Source organism: Gopherus evgoodei, unplaced genomic scaffold, assembly GCF_007399415.2.
Source record: "Gopherus evgoodei ecotype Sinaloan lineage unplaced genomic scaffold, rGopEvg1_v1.p scaffold_43_arrow_ctg1, whole genome shotgun sequence".
Classification (NCBI taxonomy): domain Eukaryota; kingdom Metazoa; phylum Chordata; order Testudines; family Testudinidae; genus Gopherus; species Gopherus evgoodei.
The window spans coordinates 1,479,190-1,498,562 of record NW_022060064.1 but is presented as its reverse complement, the minus strand read 5'-3'; the positions used below and the strand labels follow the sequence as shown (position 1 = coordinate 1,498,562).

Below are 19,373 nucleotides of genomic sequence, written 5' to 3'. Positions count from 1 at the left end.
CCTGAGAGAGAAAGTAATCCTAACACAGTGACAAAATTAACCTCTCTCTCCCCCTTCCCTCCTTTCTCTCCACCAATTCCCTGGTGGATCCAGACCCAGGCCCCTGGGGTCTCACCAGAATAAAAAAACAATCAGGTTCTTAAACAATAAAAGTTTTTAATTAAAGAAGGAAAAACAGTAAAAATGATCTTTGTAAATTTAAGATGGAATATGTTACAGGGTCTTTCAGCTATAGACACTGGGAATACTCTCCCAGCCTAAGTATACAAGTACAAATTAAAATCCTTTCAGCAAAATACAAATTTGAACTCCTTCCAGCCAAATACCCATTTGAACTCCTCCCAGCCAAATACACATTTGCAAATAAAGAAAACAAACATAAGCCTAACTCGCCTTACCACCTAGTACTTACTATTTTGAATCTATAAGAATCTGTATCAGGGAGATTGGAGAGAAACCTGGTTGCACGTCTGGTCACTCTCAGAACCCAGAGAGAACAACCAAACACTAACAGCACACACACAAACTTCCCTCCTTCAAGATTTGAAAGTATCCTATCCCCTGATTGGTCCTCTGGTCAGGTGACAGCCTGGCTCACTGATCTTGTTAACCCTTTACAGGCAAGAGATAAGAGTTAATGGAACAGAAGTACTGCCTAACTATCCGTTTATGACATGTGGATTTTCTGATGTCTAATGAGGTCGGAGCGCTGACTGAAGCTTTTCTCGCACTCAGAGCTTTTCCCACACTCTCCCTCATGTGGATTCTCCTATGTCAGACAACGTTTCAGCTGTGCCTGAAGCTTTTCCCACACTCAGAGAACTTGTACGGTGTCTCCCCTGTGTGGACTGTCTGATGTCTGGTAAGGTCTGAGTTCTGACTAAAGCTTTTCCCGCACTCGGAGCATGTGTAGGGCTCCCTGTGTGGATTCTCTGATGTACAATGAGGCCTGAACGATTAAAGAAACAATTTCCACATTCAGAGCATCCATAAGGTTTCTCACCTATGTGGATTTTTTTCCTATGTCTGAGAAGGTCTGAGTCCCAACTGAAGCTTTTTCCGCACTCAGAGCATGTGTAGGCCCTTTCTCCTGTGTGGATTCTCCAATGTTTGATAAGGCTAGAGCGCTGAATGAAGCTTTTCCCGCACTCAGAGCATGTGTAGGGCCTCTCTCCTGTGTGGATTCTACGATGTGAGAAAAGGGTAGAGCTCTGACTAAAGCTTTTCCCACACTCAGAGCATGTGTAGGGCTTCTCTCCTGTGTGGATTCTACGATGTGTGATAAGGTGTGAGCGCCAACGAAAGATTTTCCCGCACTCTGAGCATGTGTAGGGTGCTTCTCCTGTGTGGATTTGCTGATGTGAAATGAGGGTTGAACTATCCATGAAGCCTTTCCCGCACTCTGAGTATCCATAAGGTCTGTCACCAGTGTGGATTCTCTGATGTTTCATAAGGTTTGAGCTCCGATTGAAGCTTTTCCCGCACTCAGAGCACGTGTAAGGCTTCTCTCCTGTGTGGATTCTACGATGTGTGAAAAGGGTAGAGCTCTGACTAAAGCTTTTCCCACACTCAGCGCATGTGTACGGCTTCTCTCCTGTGTGGATTCTACCATGTGTGATAAGGTGTGAGCGCCAACGAAAGTTTTTCCCGCACTCTGAGCATGTGTAGGGCTGCTCTCCTGTGTGGATTTGCTGATGTGAAATGAGGGTTGAACTATCCAGGAAGCATTTCCCACACTCAGAGCATTCATAAGGTCTCTCACCAGTATGGATTCTCTGATGTTTCTTAAGGATTGAGCTCTGATTGAAGCTTTTCCCACACTCAGAGCACGTGTAGGGCGTCTCTCCTGTGTGGATTCTACGATGTGTGAAAAGGGTAGAGCTCTGACTAAAGCTTTTCCCACACTCAGCGCATGTGTAGGGCTTCTCTCCTGTGTGGATTCTACGATGTGCGATAAGTTGTGAGCTCCAACTAAAGTTTTTCCCGCACTCTGAGCACGTGTAGGGCGCTTCTCCTGTGTGGATTTGCTGATGTGAGATGAGGGCTGAACTATTGATGAAGCATTTCCCACACTCAGAGCACGTGTAGGGCTTCTCTCCTGTGTGGATTCTCTGATGTGTGATAAGGTGTGAGCTTCGCTTGAAGCTTTTCCCACACTCATGGCATGTGTGGCGTCTCTCTGCCAAGTTGATTCTGTCGCTTGTTATAAGGTCTGAGTGGCTACTAATGTTTCCCGCTGGCCTCCCCTGAGTCTCACAGGCTTTCGTTTTTTCTGGGAGTGCACAAATCCCAGAAACAGTCCCTTTGGATCTTCCTGATAAAGTTCCATGTGGTTCTCCTTGCTCAGCGTCTTCCTGATGGGGTTTCTCTTCCTCATTCTCATTCACCATCCCATCACTTGATGGGAAACAGAGAGAATCCAGACACAGATCACTACCTGCACCAGAAAGAAAGAAAATCTCAGAGAGAGGAATGGAAAAAGGGATGAACAATTCAAAATAGGTTTGATCTCTCCCACACAATCAGGAGCTGATTTTCCCCAAAACCTTCCCCAGAAGAGAGAGGAAGGGATCAGTTTTGGTCTGCATCTCACAAGAACACTCAGGAGAAAGTGAAATCGGAGAGCGACCTGCTGCCAGTTGTTAATCAGAATAGGAGGGAAGCCATGAGTCACATCTGCCATATTGCTTCCACATCTGCAGGGAACAATCCTGAACTTGGAGAGCTCACAGGGTCTTTGTAGGGCATCCCAAATGTTTCCTGCATTCCCACACAGTTTTTGAGCTGGTTTAACCAAGTCCTCACCTGGGAAGGCAACTCTTGGAAGCACTTCTTTCTCAGAGCCCTGGAGGTCTGGGACCCACGGCTCTTCCCCTCGTTCCAGCTGGGAGATCACATCAGGTTTGGAAACTGGAAACCCTACTGCAGCCAAAGAAAACCAGGGAGGTCAGTGGAATTTCTGGGATACTTGTCACAAAGAATAGTCCATGGTTTTAACCCCCAGCTCATTGTTAAGCAGTAACATCCCAAAGCCAGCTTCCTTGGCTCTAAGTGGCAAGAGAATTATGATGATTATAAATCATATTCATTACCCTAGTGCTATAGCACAACTAACAGTGGGTCCCCATAGTGCTAGGACAAGTACAAACACAGAATAGTAGAGGGCCCATGCCCTGAAGAATTTACAATCTATATACACAAGACAGACACAAAATGGGAGAAGGGACAGAACCCACTGTCAGAATAGAGATATTCAGGCCTACCTGTAAAGCCTATAGTTTAAGAACTTAGGTGTATTTTTATCACTTAGCTACTTACAGGAGTATGAAAACAAAGAATCAAAATCACTGTCTGTATTTGTAAGGGCCTTCTCTTACTGTGACAGACTGAGGCCTTGTCCTTAGGCTAAGGCCTTTGCCTATGCAGCAGGGGCAGCCATAAGCTGTGAAGCAAAGGGTCACATCCTCACATCTCAAACCAGTCACACTGAAATAAGGTGCTATTGGGCTGTTAGGAAGATGATCCTGTCCTGATAGAGCCCACCACCACCAGATAAAGGAACAGATCTTAAGATGATTAAAGAAAACTTAGTTTGATAGCAGCCAGTCTGGCAAGAAATCACTTCTCAATGCTTGTGGTTTTGAAACCCACATTTTTGTATTATTTTATCTTTATGGCCACTACTTTACAATGTTAATCAGTCTGGTTTTCTAATTGTTTTTGTCTGCTATATAATTAAGTTTGTTAGGTCTAAGTTAATTGGGGTAGTGGGATACAATTGGGTTAGAGAATTATGTTTCAATGTGTTAGGATTGGTTAATTAAATTTCACTACAATGATTTGTTAAGCAAAGGTACAGCTGAGAATATTACTATATAAACTGAGTCAAACAGGAGGGGGAACAGGAACAGGGAACGAGGACACAGGGTAAATGCTCTCCAGCATCAGAGCTGGTAAGGGGGACATGGGGAAAATGCTCTGCGGTGTAAGAGCGGATAAGGACGCTGCCGCCGAAGACCCCAGGCCCCCTGAATCCTCTGGGCAGCCCTGGGTGACAGTCATTCCCTTGTTTCTGTTGGGTATTCCATTGATGTAGCTTACTCCCAGCCAGTCCTTAATGACCCATTCATATCACCCCATGACAGCTACGTGACAAAACACCTCACGTCTCCTGCTCCTTCTAATCATAGCAATACCAACCACAGCAGGAAACTCAGGTGTGTATTGTCATCACACAAGTATCACCAAAAGTCCCACCTCTGTCACACACACACTGCTCAAACCCCCTGGAGAGAAAGCAAAGCACAGGAACTGGACGTTAGTCCAGCAAACACAGTGGAGGACAAGCTGCAATCCTCACACACTGCTCAAAAAGGAGACGCATGTGGGTTCCTACCCATAGAGAGGGGCTGGCTAGAGGCCTGATATCTGAGGGGCCATTCCTTGAGCAGACCATGGAGACAGGCCAAAGGCTTAGCTACTCCTGAACTGTGACATTGCAAAAGCACATTTTGGGGTATTAGGAAATCTAGTGACTCAGTTGTAATGGGAGGGAGAATTAAACTCCCTCAGTCTGAGGAGAAGGCTCAGGAATTGAACGCTAACATTCAGGAGCAATAGCCTCTAATTCTTCCGGAAAAGGAGAATGTAAGAAACAAGAACTGGGCCATGCAACCTCAGGAGGGACAGGCTCAAAGATCCAAGGAGCCTGGAGGGAAGACAGCTTGTGGCTGCTTGCAGATGGGGAGAGAGGGGACAAGACTCTCTCCAAACTCTCACTCTTCTTGACCCCGACCTGATTTTACCATCTATGAGCTAGTCTCACATCTTGTGGGCAATTTTATACTCGCTAGAGGTAAGATGTCATGATCAGAGTATTGCTTATTAGCTTGGAACATGGGTGGAGGGGCAAGGAGGTGAACATAAAGAAATGGGTTATTAAGGGCAGGTCGACACTACAGCCGGGATTGACGCTCTGAAATTGATCTAGCTGTGGTCGATTTAGTGATACGATTTAGTAAACGTAGCCTAAGCTTGCTACAGTTCAGGGCCTTATATTAAGTAGAGGCTTTGCGAGAGCGGTTATGCTGAAGTCTGGGATTTACCTGAGGTTTCGGTAAGGATTCAGGGTTAAAGGTCTGGTATCCCCCACAGCTCTAGATCCCCAAACCTCTCCTCCCTCCCACTGACCCAACTCAGCCCACTTCCTGGGTGCCCTTCCTCCACACTCCCCTCCCCTTCTTCCCATTACTCGCAGCCGGCACCACCTCCCAGTGCCTTGGGAGCTTGTTGTGTTTCCTCCTCGTCTCTCATTACCTCCTCCCTCCCTGCTGCCTGCTAGTGTATAGGAGATAAGAAAAAAAGGGGGGGCAAAGAAACTTGTCAAAACTTGGATGATGAATAAAGGTATAAAGTTATTATGGCTCAGGTTCTCTAGAGACCCCACAGCTTCTAATAAACCAGTGGACAGGACTCCTTACCCAGCGAGGTCACCGTCTCATAGTTCTCCTGCATGACATTCCAGTAGAGGGCTCTCTGAACAGGGTCCAGCAGAGCCCATTCCTCCCTGGTGAAATACACAGCCACCTCCTCAAAACTCACCGGCCCCTGAAAGAGAAAGAGTCCAACACTCAGGATCTGCTCCCTAGTCACAACCCCACTATTCACAGAACAGCAGCACCAGGGAAATAGAAGCTCCGGGAGGCACATGTTAACAGAGTCCCACCTCACCTAGCTTAGAGCGGCCAGGAGGCATCAGAGGGTGGAAAGAGAACCTTTGTGTCTACCAGCTGACAGATGGAGGCAGGGTCATCACATTTATCACATAGCTAATAGCCAGAGCTTAATATGGGAGAAGGGGCTGCCTCTGGATCCTGCTGGTGGCTCCCTAGTAGGAATCCCAAAACTCTCCAAATAAAATATGTGGAAGAAAGTGGAAGTCAATAGTAAAGAATCTAAGTTAGAAGGTCAGAATTGTAAAAAGTTGGCAAGGGAAGCTATCAGAAACCAATGATCAACCAATGAAAATAGTATCAGAGCGGTAGCCGTGTTAAACTGGATCTGTAAAAGCAGCAAAGAGTCCTGTGGCACCTTATAGACTAACAGACATTTTGGAGCATGAGCTTTCGTGGGTGAATATCCAATTAATCAGATGCATGTGAATACCTACTTCGTCACATGCATCTGAAGAAGTGGGTATTCACCCAGGAAAGCTCATGCTCCAAAACGTGTGTTAGTCTATGAGGTGCCAAGGAAAATAAGAAGGAAGTTTTTAAAAGTACAAAATTAATCCTAACAATGGTACTGGTAAATTACTAGATGGAAATGGTAGAATTATCAATAATCATGCAGAAGAGGTAAAAGTGTTCAATAAATATTTCTCTCCTGGATTTGGAGACAAACAGATGATGTAACTCATATCATAAGATGTTGACACTGACAGTCTTTCCATTCCCAAAGTAACTCACGAGGATGTTAAACAGCAGATATTAAAGTTAGAAGTGTTTAAATCAGTGAGTCCAGATAACTAGAGTTTTGAAAGACCTGCTGGAGGTAAAAGCACTCAGGTAGTTTAGTTGGATGCATGGCGCCACCTGCTCTCCTGTTGGGTGATAACAGGCCCTGGAGAGGCTGGCTGAATCTCCAGCAAAGCAGCGTGAGAAGGGCCAGCTCAGCTTCAGGGTTAGAGGGAACAGCGGTTCCCAGAAGCCCCCCAGACTGCACCCCAGGGTGACAAAAGACGGTTACTCACCTTTGTAACTGTTGTTCTTCGAGATGTGTTGCTCACATCCATTCCAGTTAGGTGTGCGCGCCGCGCGTGCACGTTCATCGGAAACTTTTGACCCTAGCAACTCCAGTGGGCTGGCAGGTCGCCCCCTAGAGTGGCGCCGCCATGGCGCTTGATAAATACCCCTGCCGGCCCACCCGCTCCTCAGTTCCTTCTTGCCGGCTACTCCGACAGTGGGGAAGGAGGGCAGGTGTGGAATGGAGATGAGCAACACATCTCGAAGAACAACAGTTACAACGGTGAGTAACCGTCTTTACTTCTTCGAGTGATTGCTCATATCCATTCCAGTTAGGTGAATCCCAAGCCTTACCTAGGCGGTGGGGTCGGAGTGAGAAGTCGCGGCATGGAGCACTGCAGCGCCGAAGGCTGCGTCATCTCTGGACTGCTGGACCAGGACGTAATGGGAAGCAAAAGTGTGGACCAATGACCACCCGACAGATCTCTTGGATGGGCATGCGGGCGAGGAAAGCCAGCGACGACGTCTGCGCCCTGGTAGAGTGCGCAGTCACACGGCCCGTAGGGATGTGAGCCAAGTCATAGCAGGTCCTGATACAGGACGTTATCCACGAGGATAACCTCTGCGAGGAAATGGGAAGCCCCTTAATGCGGTCCGCTACTGCCACGAAAAGCTGGGGGGATTTGCGGAACGGTCTGGTTCTGTCCACATAAAACGCAAGAGCCCGACGGACATCAAGCGAGTGGAGTTGTTACTCCCTGCGTGACAAATGAGCCTTCGGGAAAAAGATGGGGAGGAAGATCTCCTGGTTGATGTCAAAGGCTGAGACCACCTTGGGGAGAAAGGCAGGATGCGGTCTCATCTGTACCTTATCTTTATGGAAGACCGTATACGGGGGATCTACCGAGAGGGCCCGGAGTTCCGACACCCGTCTAGCTGAGGTGATGGCCACTAGAAAGGTAGTCTTCCAGGAAAGATAGAGCAGGGAACATGTAGCTAACAGCTCAAAGGGAGGCCCCATGAGCCGAGCCAGAACCAGGTTGAGATCCCAGGTAGGGGCAGGGGGTCGGACCAGGGGGTAGAGATGTTCTAGTCCCTTCAGGAATCTAGTCACCGTCGGGTGAGAGAAAACCGAGCAGCCATCCCCACCGGATGAAAGGTGGAGATAGCCGCCAGGTGAACCCAAAGGGATGATATCGCCAGGCCCAGTTGCTTGAGGGACCAAATGTAGTCCAAAATATTGGCAGCAGAAACCTCCATAGGGAGGAAACCCCTCTCTGTACACCAACAGGAGAAACGCTTCCACTTGGCCCAGTACGTCGCTCTGGTGGAAGGCTTCCTGCTGCCCAGGAGTACTTCACGTACCGGGGTAGAGCAGCGTAATTCGGATCTGGTCAGCCACGCAGGAGCCACTCTGTGAGTTGCAGCGACTGGAGGGCCGGGTGACAGAGTCTGCCGTGGTCCTGGGTGATCAGGTCCGGGTGAAGGGGCAAGGGGACAGGATTGGCTATGGCCAGGTCCAGCAACATGGGGTACCAATGTTGCCTGGGCCACGCTGGAGCTATCTTAATCACGCGGGCCCTGTCCCTGCGCACCTTCAGAAGGACCTTGTGGACCAGTGGGAATGGAGGGAACGCGTACAACAAGTGGGTCGTCCACGGGATAAGGAAGGCGTCCGCTACCGACCCGGGTTCCTGGCCCTGAAAGGAGCAGAACGCCTGGCATTTCCTGTTCCCCCTGGACGTGAAGAGGTCCACGCGGGGACAGCCCTACCTCTGGAAGAGTGAGAGGGCGACGTCCGGGCGAAGGGACCACTCGTGCGAGAGGAAGGATCTGCTCAGGCGGTCCGCCAGCGTGTTCCGTACTCCGGGGAGGAAGGAAGCCGTGAGGTGAATGGAGTGGGCTATACAGAAGTCTCAGAGCCGCATCGCCTCCTGACATAGGGGAGAGGATCTGGTGCCGCCCTGCTTGTTGATATAGTACATGGTCGTCGTGTTGTCAGTGAATACCGCGACACAACGACCTCGAAGCTGATGGGAGAACGCTTGACAAACAAGATGGACCGCTCTCAACTCCCGTATGTTAATGAGTAGATCCACCTCCTGAGGGGACCACAGGCCCTGTGTCCTCAGGGTTCCCAGTTGGGCCCCCCAGCCGAGATCTGAGGCATCCGTTGTTACGGACACCGAGGGTTGGGGCGGATGAAACGGGAGCCCTGCACACACGACGGACTGGTCTAGCCACCAGAGGAGGGAATCCAATACCCCCTGGGGGATGGTGACAACCATGTCCAGCAAATGTCTGGTCGGCCGGTACTGCGCGATGAGCCAAGATTGGAGGGGCCTCATGCGGAGCCACGCATAACCTGTCACAAATGTGCAGGCCACCATGTGGCCTAAGAGGGTTAGGCATGTCCTTATAGAGGTTAGGGGGGCCGCCTGCAAGCGCTGAATGATGGCCGACAGCGACTGGAACCTGGGCAACGGAAGAAGGGCCCTGGCCAAGGTGGAGTCCAGAATGGCCCCGATGAACTCTATCCTCTGCATGGGGAGCAGAATGGACTTGTCCACGTTGATAATGAGGCCCAAGGTAGTAAAGAGGCCGGTGATCCTGCGGACGTGGCTGCAGACCTGCAGCTCTGATGTGCCCCGAATCAGCCAATCGTCGAGGTAAGGGAATATGTGAATGCGACTGTGCCGAAGATGTGCGACAACGACAGCCATGCATGTGGTGAATACCCTCGGGGCCACAGAGAGGCCAAACGGGAGGACCGCAAATTGGTAATGATGGTGGTCAACCACGCACCGAAGGAAACATCTGTGTTGTGGCAATATGTCGATATGAAAGTAAGCTTCCTGCATGTCGAGGGCGGCGTACCAGTCTCCAGGATCCAGAGGTGGGAAAATGGTCCCCAGGGATACCATGCGGAACTTCAACTTCACCAGATGTTTCTTGAGTTTCCGCAGGTCAAGGATAGGTCTGAGGCCTCCCCTGGCCTTGGGGATGAGGAAGTAGCGGGAAAAAACCCCTTGCCCTTCTCGTTCTCTGGAACCGCCTCTACGGCTCCTTTGTCGAGGAGCGTTTGCACCTCCTGGCGGAGGAATTGCTTGTGAGAGGGGACCCTGAAGAGGGACGAGGGTGGGAGGCGGGAGAGAGGGAAAGACGTAAACTGCAGATGGTATCCCGTCTGCACAGTGCGTAAGACCGAACGGTTGGATGTTATTTGGGTCCACACCTGGAGGAAAAATGAAAGGCGGTTGGAAAACGGGAGGGAAAGGATCCCTGGGGGAAACTGGTACCGCGCCCTCGGGCGCACCTGCAAAACGAAGGTTTGGGTCCAGGTGGGGCTTTGGAGGAGCTCTGGTTCTGCCCCCCCCCTTGGTTCCCCGACTGTCTGCACTTGCCATTTCTGCCACGGCGCCTATTGAGGTCCTACCGCTGGCGGAACTGGGGGTACAGCCGGCGCTGCTGCTGTTGTTGCGGCCGGAATGGTCTGCATTGAGTCCCAGGTGTGTGCATCCCAAGGGAGCGCATGATGAACCGATTGTCTCTCAGACTCTTTAGTCTGGGGTCTGTCTTCTCCGAGAACAGGCCCTGGCCTTCGAACGGGAGGTCCTGGATAGTATATTGGAGTTCCGGTGGAAGGCCAGAATCCTGAAGCCAGGAGATGCGGCGCATTGTAACCCCTGAGGCGAGGGTACGAGTGGCCGAGTCTGCTGCGTCCAAGGAGGCCTGCAACGAGGTTCTTGCGACCTTCTTGCCCTCGTCAAGAATTGCCGCAAATTCTTCACGCGCCTCTGTGGCAACAGCTCCTTAAACTTATCCGCTGCCACCCAAGAGTTAAAGGTGTAGCGGCTAAGGAGGGCTTGCTGGTTGGAAACCCTGAGCTGAAGGGCCCCCGTCGAATAGACCTTGCGGCCGAGGAGGTCCATACGCCTGGCCTCCTTGGACTTGGGAGCTGGGGCCTCTTGTCCATGACGCTCCCTCTCGTTCACCGACTGCACTACGAGGGAGCACGGTGTCGGGTGAACATGGAGGTACTCATAGCCCCTGTAGGGAGCCATGTACTTCCGCTCCACGCCTCGTGCAGCAGGGGGGACGGAGGCCGGCGATTGTCAGATCGTATTGGCCTTGGCCTGGATGATGCCCTGAGGTCGAGTGTGGGAGGCCTATTGGAAAAAGTGCCTGCCACTGCCTCATTGGGAAGAGGACGATGAGGAGACCCCTGGCAAGAGAGTGTCCATAAGGGGTCTGTCTGAGCCCGCGCCTCTGACTCCGGAGGGAGCTCTATGTCCTGCTGTTTGGACCTGTCCTCGCCGTCCGGAGAGGGAGAGGGGCGAGACAGCGATGCCTCCGGCGCTGTGTGCTCAGCAGTCGCAGGCCTAGGAGGAAGCTGCTGCGGGCCCTGGGCTTGGTGGTAAGCCCAGGATGTCCAGAACCCCCACTGCTGCGGTCCCTAGTCCTGTGGAGGAGGGTCTTGAAAAAGGGCCGTATGCCTGTCTGCGTCCAGTGCATAAACACTGTCTGCCTGTGATGACACAGACGGCTGTCTGGAAGGTCATGGAGGGGCCGAACGTGGCTGGTAGGGATCCCTTCGTCCTGACGCCAAAGATGTTCTTGGTGCCGGGGACCCGTACCGGGAATCATACCGGTGCCGAGATTGGGACCAGGGCCTGCCTTGGACTCGGTGCCGGGAGCGGGACCGGTGCCTGCCGCCGACTCGGTGCTGAGAGGTCAACCGGGACTGGGACCTGCCACCAGCTCGGTGCCAGGAGGTTGACCGGGGAGTTGATCGCCGGCGGGAACGGCTCCTAGAGTCCCAGTGCCGGTATTGGTGACTTGAACCAGACCGGGACTGTTTGGAGGATGACCGGCGCCGCGAGTGCGACCGGTACCGCCGAGGAGAGCGGTGCCGGGACTGCGAGTGGCACCGGGATCGGGAGCGTCCACGATGACAGGGCCTTGACAGCGAACATGAGTCCCGAGACGGCGCTCTCATCGTCGGCTTGCCTCTGGACACCACCAGCACCAGGGGTATCGGGGGTGGAGGCTGAGTTGGCTCTGTGAGAGCGATCAGGTCTCGTGCCGAAGCAAAAGTCTCCGCCATCAATGGGACCAATAGCTCAATCCCAGATCTTACGGGGGAGCTAGGAGGGACCGGACTCGACGGACCCTCCAGGCCTGGAGTCGACGGGATCCCTACTGGTGGTGCCGCAGCCGAAGTAGGTGTCAGGCGCTCCACTCGAGTCTGCCTGGATGGAGTCGCAGACTTCGAGGGCCTTGCTTCGGGTCCCGGTGCCGGGGAAGGACGGTGCCAGGGGGTCTTTCCGGTGCCGGCGCGGTCCGGTGCCGGTGTAGAGGCGACGGTCTGCAAAGCTGCCGGGTTGAGTGCCGCTTCCATAAGGAGAGTCCTCAATCTCTGGTCCCTCTCCTTTTTTGTCCTAGGCGTAAAAGCCTTGCAAATGTGGCACTTGTCTGAGATGTGCGATTCCCCCAGGCACTTTAGGCACGCGTCGTGGGGATCGCTGGTCAGCATCGGCTTCTTACAGGCCGCGCATTGTTTGAAGCCTGGCGAAGCAGGCATGGGCCCGGTGCCGGGTGCCAGGAAGGGCTACGGCCCCAACCAGCTAACAAATATTTACACCTATTTACAATACACCAATTAACTAACTATACTTAACAACTATTTACTACTAATTACAACTATGAACTGAAAAACGAAGGAGAGCTAGGGACGTGGAGGACAGGTATGCCGCGCTCCACAGTTCCAACGACCGACACGGCGGTAAGAAGGAACTGAGGAGCGGGTGGGCCGGCAGGGGTATATATCAAGCGCCATGGCGGCGCCACTCTAGGGGGCAACCTGCCGGCCCACTGGAGTTGCTAGAGTAAAAAGTTTCCGACGAACGTGCACGCCCGGCGCGCACACCTAACTGGAATGGATATGAGCAATCACTCGAAGAAGAACCCATCACACCCTAGAGTACACAAGTCTCAGTAGGTTTATCACATCCTGTCCCCTCCCTTTCTCCACCACTAGCAGCTCCCACCAGTGGTGAGCTCCAGCTGGTTCGCATAAACCCGTTCTTAAATTTAGAAGCCTTCTTAGAACCGGTTGTTCCAGAACAACCAGTTCAAAAAAAGCTTTTAAATTTAACAAAGGCTCGAGCAGCTGTCCACCTGGCCCCCAGCTCCAGCTCACCTCCCTTTCTCATGTGAACACTCCGCCCTCCTTCTCCTCCCCCGCTTCCCGTGAATCTAATATTCACAGGAAGCCTGAAACAAGAAGCAGGCAGGTAAGCTGGACCGGGGATGGAGGGGCAGGGGAGGGCGCGCGGCCCAGTCCAGCTCCACCTGAGCGGCTCCCCCTGGCCCTGGCCGAGCGCCACAGCCAGGTCCCAGCCAAGCATCCCTGGCTCGGGCTGGTCCCGGCCGAGCGGCTCCGACTTGGCCCAGTTCTGGCCCCTGCACCACCAGTTCCAGTCGAGCGGCTCCAGCCCGGCTCGGAGAGTCGGGTCCTGCAGTGCCAGTCGCGGTCCCAGCAGAGCGGACCCGGTCCCGGCCCCAGGCAGTGTGGAAAGGGGGCAGAGAGAAGGGAGGGGGTGTTCGGTGGGTTGTGGGGGGATGGATAGGGGTCGGGGTGGTCAGAGGGCAGGGAACAAGGGGATTGAATGGGGGCAAGGGTCCCGGGGGGGCAGTCAGGAAGGAGTAAGGGTTGGATGAGGTGGTGGGGGGCGGTCAGGGACAGAGAGAAGGGGTGGTTGGATGGGGCAGGCGTTCCAGGGGGGGCATCAAGAATGAGAGGAGGGGTTTCATGGGGCAGCAGGGGGCAGTCAGGGGATAGGGAAGGGGGGGAATGGGTCAGGGGTCCCCGGGGGGGTGTCAAGGAGCATGGGGGGTTGGATGGGGCACGATCCCCTCGTGAGATGAGGAGGAGGGAACATGTTGTTAATATTTTGGGAGCTCATCACTGGCTCCCACCCTCCTACACATTTACTGCTTCTCTCCCTCCATGCAGAACCCATCACCAGCTCCCTGAGAATCCCTTACCTGAGCCAGCTCCATTGCAGCCATTGCCTTCCCCTTGGGAGGATGGGATGATCTGGAGCAAAATGTGGATGTTAATCTGTAGCCTGCCAGGGGGAGAAGGGCAATGTGAGAGAATTCAGACAGGGTTTCTCTCCTTTCCATAAAACAACTCTCATTTCCTTTAAATAAGTCTTAATACAGGTTATTACAGAACTGGCTACAAGTATTGTCTTTGTTGTGAGATCTAAGATTCAATTGACCTCAGTAAGTGACTGGTCCTTTCGGAAAAGGTCAGACTTGACAAAGCCCTAGCTGGGATGATTTAGTTGAGGATTGGTCCTGCTTTGAGCAGAGGGCTGGGATAGATGACCTCCTGAGGTTCCTTCCAGCCCTGATATTCTATGATTCTATGACTGGCAGTAACCTGAACATTGCTGTGATTTGTAGGGTAAGGCAGTGGTTCTCTACTAGGGGTCCTGGGCCTGGTGGGGGCCACTAACAGGTTTCAGGGAAGGGGCCAAGCAAGGCCAGCATTACACTCACTGAGGTCCAAGGCAGAAAGCTTAACTTCCAGCACATGGGGCTGAAATCCAGGGCCCTGAGTCCCTACCTAGGCCTGAAGCCAAAGCCTAAGTAATGTAGATTTGTAGGGCCCCTGTGGCATGGTACCCCGAGAGAAGAAAGTGCCCTGAGGACTCAGCCAGAAGGTTGAGCCCTGACACACTACTGGCTTAGAGGGTCTCTGCCAGTCAGGAAGGGCTAGCAGCGAGGGAAGACTGGCAACTGATGGTTGGAGGGGTGAAGAGGTTTGGGGTATGGTGGCGGAAGAAGCATCTGGGACAGGATAGCCTGGGGCTGGGCAGTCTCCATAGAGGACACTTGCTCCACCTGTGCCCTTTGCACACCCTCTTGCGAGTAGAGAATGACCACCCTGTCCCCCCCACCAGAGGCAGCCGTGTCTCAGGACTCTCCCAAGTTGCACCCCCTAACTCCCTTCCCATTTGGGGTAGAGTTCGGGGCAATAAATTACCACCAAGATGAACTCAGCTGAATGCTGCTTGTTCTGGTGCCACAGGGGCCTCTGGTGGGTGAAAGGCAGAACTGCAGCACTTCTCAGGAAGGATGTATCTTCTTCAAGCCAAAAAAAAAAAAGAAATTCTGCGCTGGACGCGAATTCTGTGCATACGCAGTGGTGCAGAATTCCCACATGAGTAACTCACACCTGGCACAAACATAACCTGCTCACTCCCATCTCTTCTCCCTATGTGTCGAGTCCCAGAGCTGCTGATGTCATTAATGCACACAGGCTTTCACTCCCGTTAGTGCTGGCAAGACCCAATCCAGTGACAGGACTGAACCCTTATTTTCCTATCACATGGGAGAGTCTCAGCTGAGGGGGAGGTGAGATGGGGAGGGGGTACAAAGGAGAAAGTTGTTGTACCCATGTTGATCCCAGGAAAGCAAAAAGGTATTTTTAATTGGTTCTAAAAAAAATCACCGCACTCACCTTGTCTCTCCAAGAGATCTGAAAAGTGGCAGAAGGAGACAAACAGGAAGACAGAGCTCAGGACTCTAAGCCAAACATTTCAAACCCCTGGAAGAAACAACATTTCCCTTCTGCCTCTGGGAATGTTTGTATCCTATATGAGGGACCACCCCATTCCCCTCACAGCAGCAAACGGAGACTGCAGCCAGCCCCAGATGGTCCTTCCCAATCCTGGGATGTTAGTTGTGCCAGTTTGTGTGTGGTGGGTGCACGGGCTGGGTACAGCTGGACCAATCTGCTGATTGGAAAGTCAGGGCGACTCTAGCACAGCTTGGGGGCTGTGGGCAGGGGGAGCAGTTCTGGAGCTGGGCCTCTCCTCTCTAGCTCCCATGGCACATGGCTCTGGCAGCATCAAGTGGGTCCATCACTGCAGGGGAAGATTGGGGTAGTGCCTGAGATCAGGGTGAGAAATGGAGGGGGGTCCATGCTCAAGAATGGAGGATGGAATTCACCTCCCCACCCCTCTGCAGAGCTCAGCAACTAGCGATTTATCCAGTGAAGTGAATTTCACTCTGGGTGACTTTGAGTCAGACACGGAAAGATCCCTGTGCCTTAGGTTCCACACTGGCCACAGGACTTTACTAGTTCTCCCTCCCCAGACGGCCGGGGGCAGCCAGGGATAATTAGTGGGTTATGGGAATTAGAAGATGAAAATTCACTAAAAACAATGATATTTCTGTATTTATTATTAAATCCCCAGATACCCACCAATCCCCATCCTCCTTCCGATGAGCTATAAATATCGAAGGGACTCAGCTACTGATCCTGCAGTCAGTTCCTGCCCTTCCCCACTTTCTAAAGCAGCACTTTTAACAACAGGACAGGGAAACATGTAAATACTTTGAATGAAATTCCAGAAGCTGCTGAGCATGGAGAAGTTAAAATGAAACCAAGGTTCCATCTCTCCAAGGAGCTGGCCCATAGTGCAAAGTAACAGACACTCTGCAGAAATCTGAACTGGCTACTTCATAACTGGTAAAATATTATTAATCTGTTCGCTTTGGGAATTACCAATAAGAGAAACAACCCAGTGGCAGTTATATCCTGAGGAAAAGATCTCATGTGTCTTCAGATCATACTCATTTGTAACCTGGAACTTTATACACTAAAATGCCTAATTCATAGCCCTACAGGGATTGCCTGGTGTCACTACAGGACAGAATTAAGGTTGGTGCCTTAGTTGTGAATTTTCATCCCCTAACATATTGCAATTACTGTTAAGTGGGTTTGACAAAATTTATTTTTGTCTATTTCTTTCTTTTAATTTCAATAGATAGCGATCATTATTTTTAAGCCCTTTTTTCAATGTTTACAATTTCAATGTTCAGAGCTGTGGGAAGTTATGGGAGTCATCAGACAACAAATATTTAATTACAGTAACTGCTGAGATTCCAAAAGCCAAATCATATAACTGTTCAAAGAGAAATTGTCAATGTCACATGCAAAAGATACAGTGTAAATATCCTTAAATCAAACTCGACTTTCTCCAGAAGCATTTCTGTACATTATCTACGTAACTATTTTTTTGTGTATGTGTACAGTAAAAACTAACATTACTGCAATTTATTCATACAAATCTAATCATTTCAAGCATAATTTTAAGTAATGAAATACTTGAATTCTTTCACTTCCTCATAGACTTTAAGGTCAGAAGGGACCATTATGATCATCTAGTCTGACCTCCTGCACAAAGCAGGCCACAGAATCCTACCCATCCACTTCTATAACAAACCCCTAACCTATGTCTGAGTTACTGAAGTCTTCAAATGGTAGTTTGAAGACCTCAAGCTGCAGAGAAGTGCAGTGGAAGTGACCCATGCCCCACGTTGCAGAGGAAGGCGAAAAACCTCCAGGGCCTCTGCCAATCTGCCCCGGAGGAAAATTCCTTCCCGACCCCATATATGGCTATCAGCTAAACCCTGAGCATGTGGGCAAGACTCACCAGCCAGCACTCAGGAAAGAATTCTCTGCAGTAACTCAGATCCCATCCCATCTAACATCCCATCACAGACCACTGGGCATACTTACCTGCTGATAATCAAAGATCAATTGCCAAAATTAAGTGCCAAAATTATGCTATCCCATCATACTACCCCTTCCATAAACTTATCAAGCTTAGTCTTAAAGCCAGGTATGTCTTTTGCCTCCACTACTCCCCTTGGAAGGCTGTTCCAGAACTTCACTCCTCTAATGGTTAGAAACCTTCATCTAATTTCAAGTCTAAACTTCCTAGTGTCCAGTTTATGCCCATTTGTTCGTGTGTCCACATTGGTACTAAGCTTAAATATTCCCAGACTGGAATGTTTCATTTCAGGATAATTACTCCCTCCCTGTGATGTATTTTACTCTCAGTACCGTAACCCTCTTGAGATGTAGCTCCTGTCTGGGAGCTCTGCTGAGGCCAGTGGCATTATGATCAGAAGGTGACACACTGACAAATGAGCAGAGACACATGTGGGAGGGTGGAGGACGAGGTAACATGGAGCCTACCAGGGTTGAACATGGCCCTAAGAGCAAACACCCTCTCAGCCTCTCCTCTCTCCCACCTCCCAGAGTCAGTAACTCTGATAAATCGTTCCCTGAAATCTAAATAGCCCCAGTACAAGAGACAGTGATTAACGCAGTTACCTTAGAGGCTGCAGCGCCAACCCCCTGCCTGGATGAGGAGGATGAAGGATTTCAGTAGAAATGGGTTAGGCTGGGAGAGGGCAGAGCTGATGTGGGACTGGGAGCCAAGTTGACCAAGAGGCCAGAACTCATGGAGGGTTTGGGAGAAGACGTCAACAGGATTGGGTAGAGGCATTTCAGTGTATTTTCTCCATTAACCATTCTGCCATGTATTTAATTTAGAACCTTTTCATTCCCATCTAAACACCTTGGAGCTAAGCTGGGTTGATGCATTTAATTAAGTGTTTAATCAGATGCTCATACAACATAAAGCAGTCAATAATGGGCGTGCTTTCATTCATGAACTTGACTGTGTGCTGTGCATCGCTTTTAAAAAAAGATGGTGTGAGGGAGTGTCAAAATTTTAGGCCTTAAGAAATAGTAAGTAGCTATCAGTTCATTTCTTTCCTAATTTTAATGTCAGTTTTGAATCAGTATTAATACTATGTTGTTTTAACAGCAGTAGGGTCCATTTGTATAATTGTTTGCAAGATTTCATTGGATACTGTAAACCAGTCGTCTTCACCTTTTATTCTGAGATTCCTAAATACAACCCAGCGCACCTCTCCTGAAAGACTGCAAGCCCTGACCGGTGACATGTTCCTTAGAGAGCAAACACCTGAAGAGCCCTTTCGCCCTAAAACGCGCATTTGGCTCTTTGACATTGCTTTATCCGCCCCACCAGAAAATGCTAGAGGGAACCTGGTCATTACAGCCGACCTTTGCTAGGTACAGTTCTACCAGCTATGGGCCAACATTCAAATAGTTCTGTTTGTTTTATCTTTCATTCAGCTTTGCAATTCATACATCCCATTTAAAAACTGGAAGTGAAATAACTGAAGCAAGATAAGAAGAGAGCGGCATTGGGCATAGGTGGGGGGAAAAAATAAATGGAAAGAACCAACTATGCAAAAAGGAACATCGCAAACTATCAGAGCCCCAGACCCCCGTCCAACAGAACCCACCCCAGCCAGGCATATCAAGCTAGGTCCCTGAAAAATCGCCCAGCCCGTCTGGCTGTGAACGCTGCACGTTCCAGGAAGAGCTACGGTGTGTGCATCTGCTCTGCTGACATGCTGCTTTGGTAAGGAAGGCACCACGGCCACAGGGAGTAGAGACATGGACTCCTACATAACACAATCCCAGATACACCTCCAATGTCGCACCCCCCTCACCTCCCCACTGTCTGCCGTCCCCTCCCCTACATGGCCATTCTCAGCCTATTGCTAACACTTCCTCTCAGCCTTCAGCACTATAAATAAATAAAACATGGTGTTACAAAAAGTAGATCGTGCCACAGAAACCTGATCGGGATGTCAGTAAGGTTTTTGATACAGTTCCACATGGGAAACTATTTGTTAAATTGGAGAAGATGGGGATTAATATGA

At 50.7% G+C, this 19,373-nt stretch overlaps 1 protein-coding gene and 1 pseudogene across 3 annotated transcripts in view; both read right to left on the bottom strand.

The window, feature by feature from the left end:
• LOC115642642 (zinc finger protein 436-like) overlaps window positions 1-19,373 on the bottom strand; it is a 936,374-nt gene that overhangs the window by 544,405 nt on the left and 372,596 nt on the right. The gene's annotated exons all lie outside the window — the stretch shown is intronic.
• On the bottom strand, window positions 703-13,817 carry LOC115642611 (annotated as a pseudogene).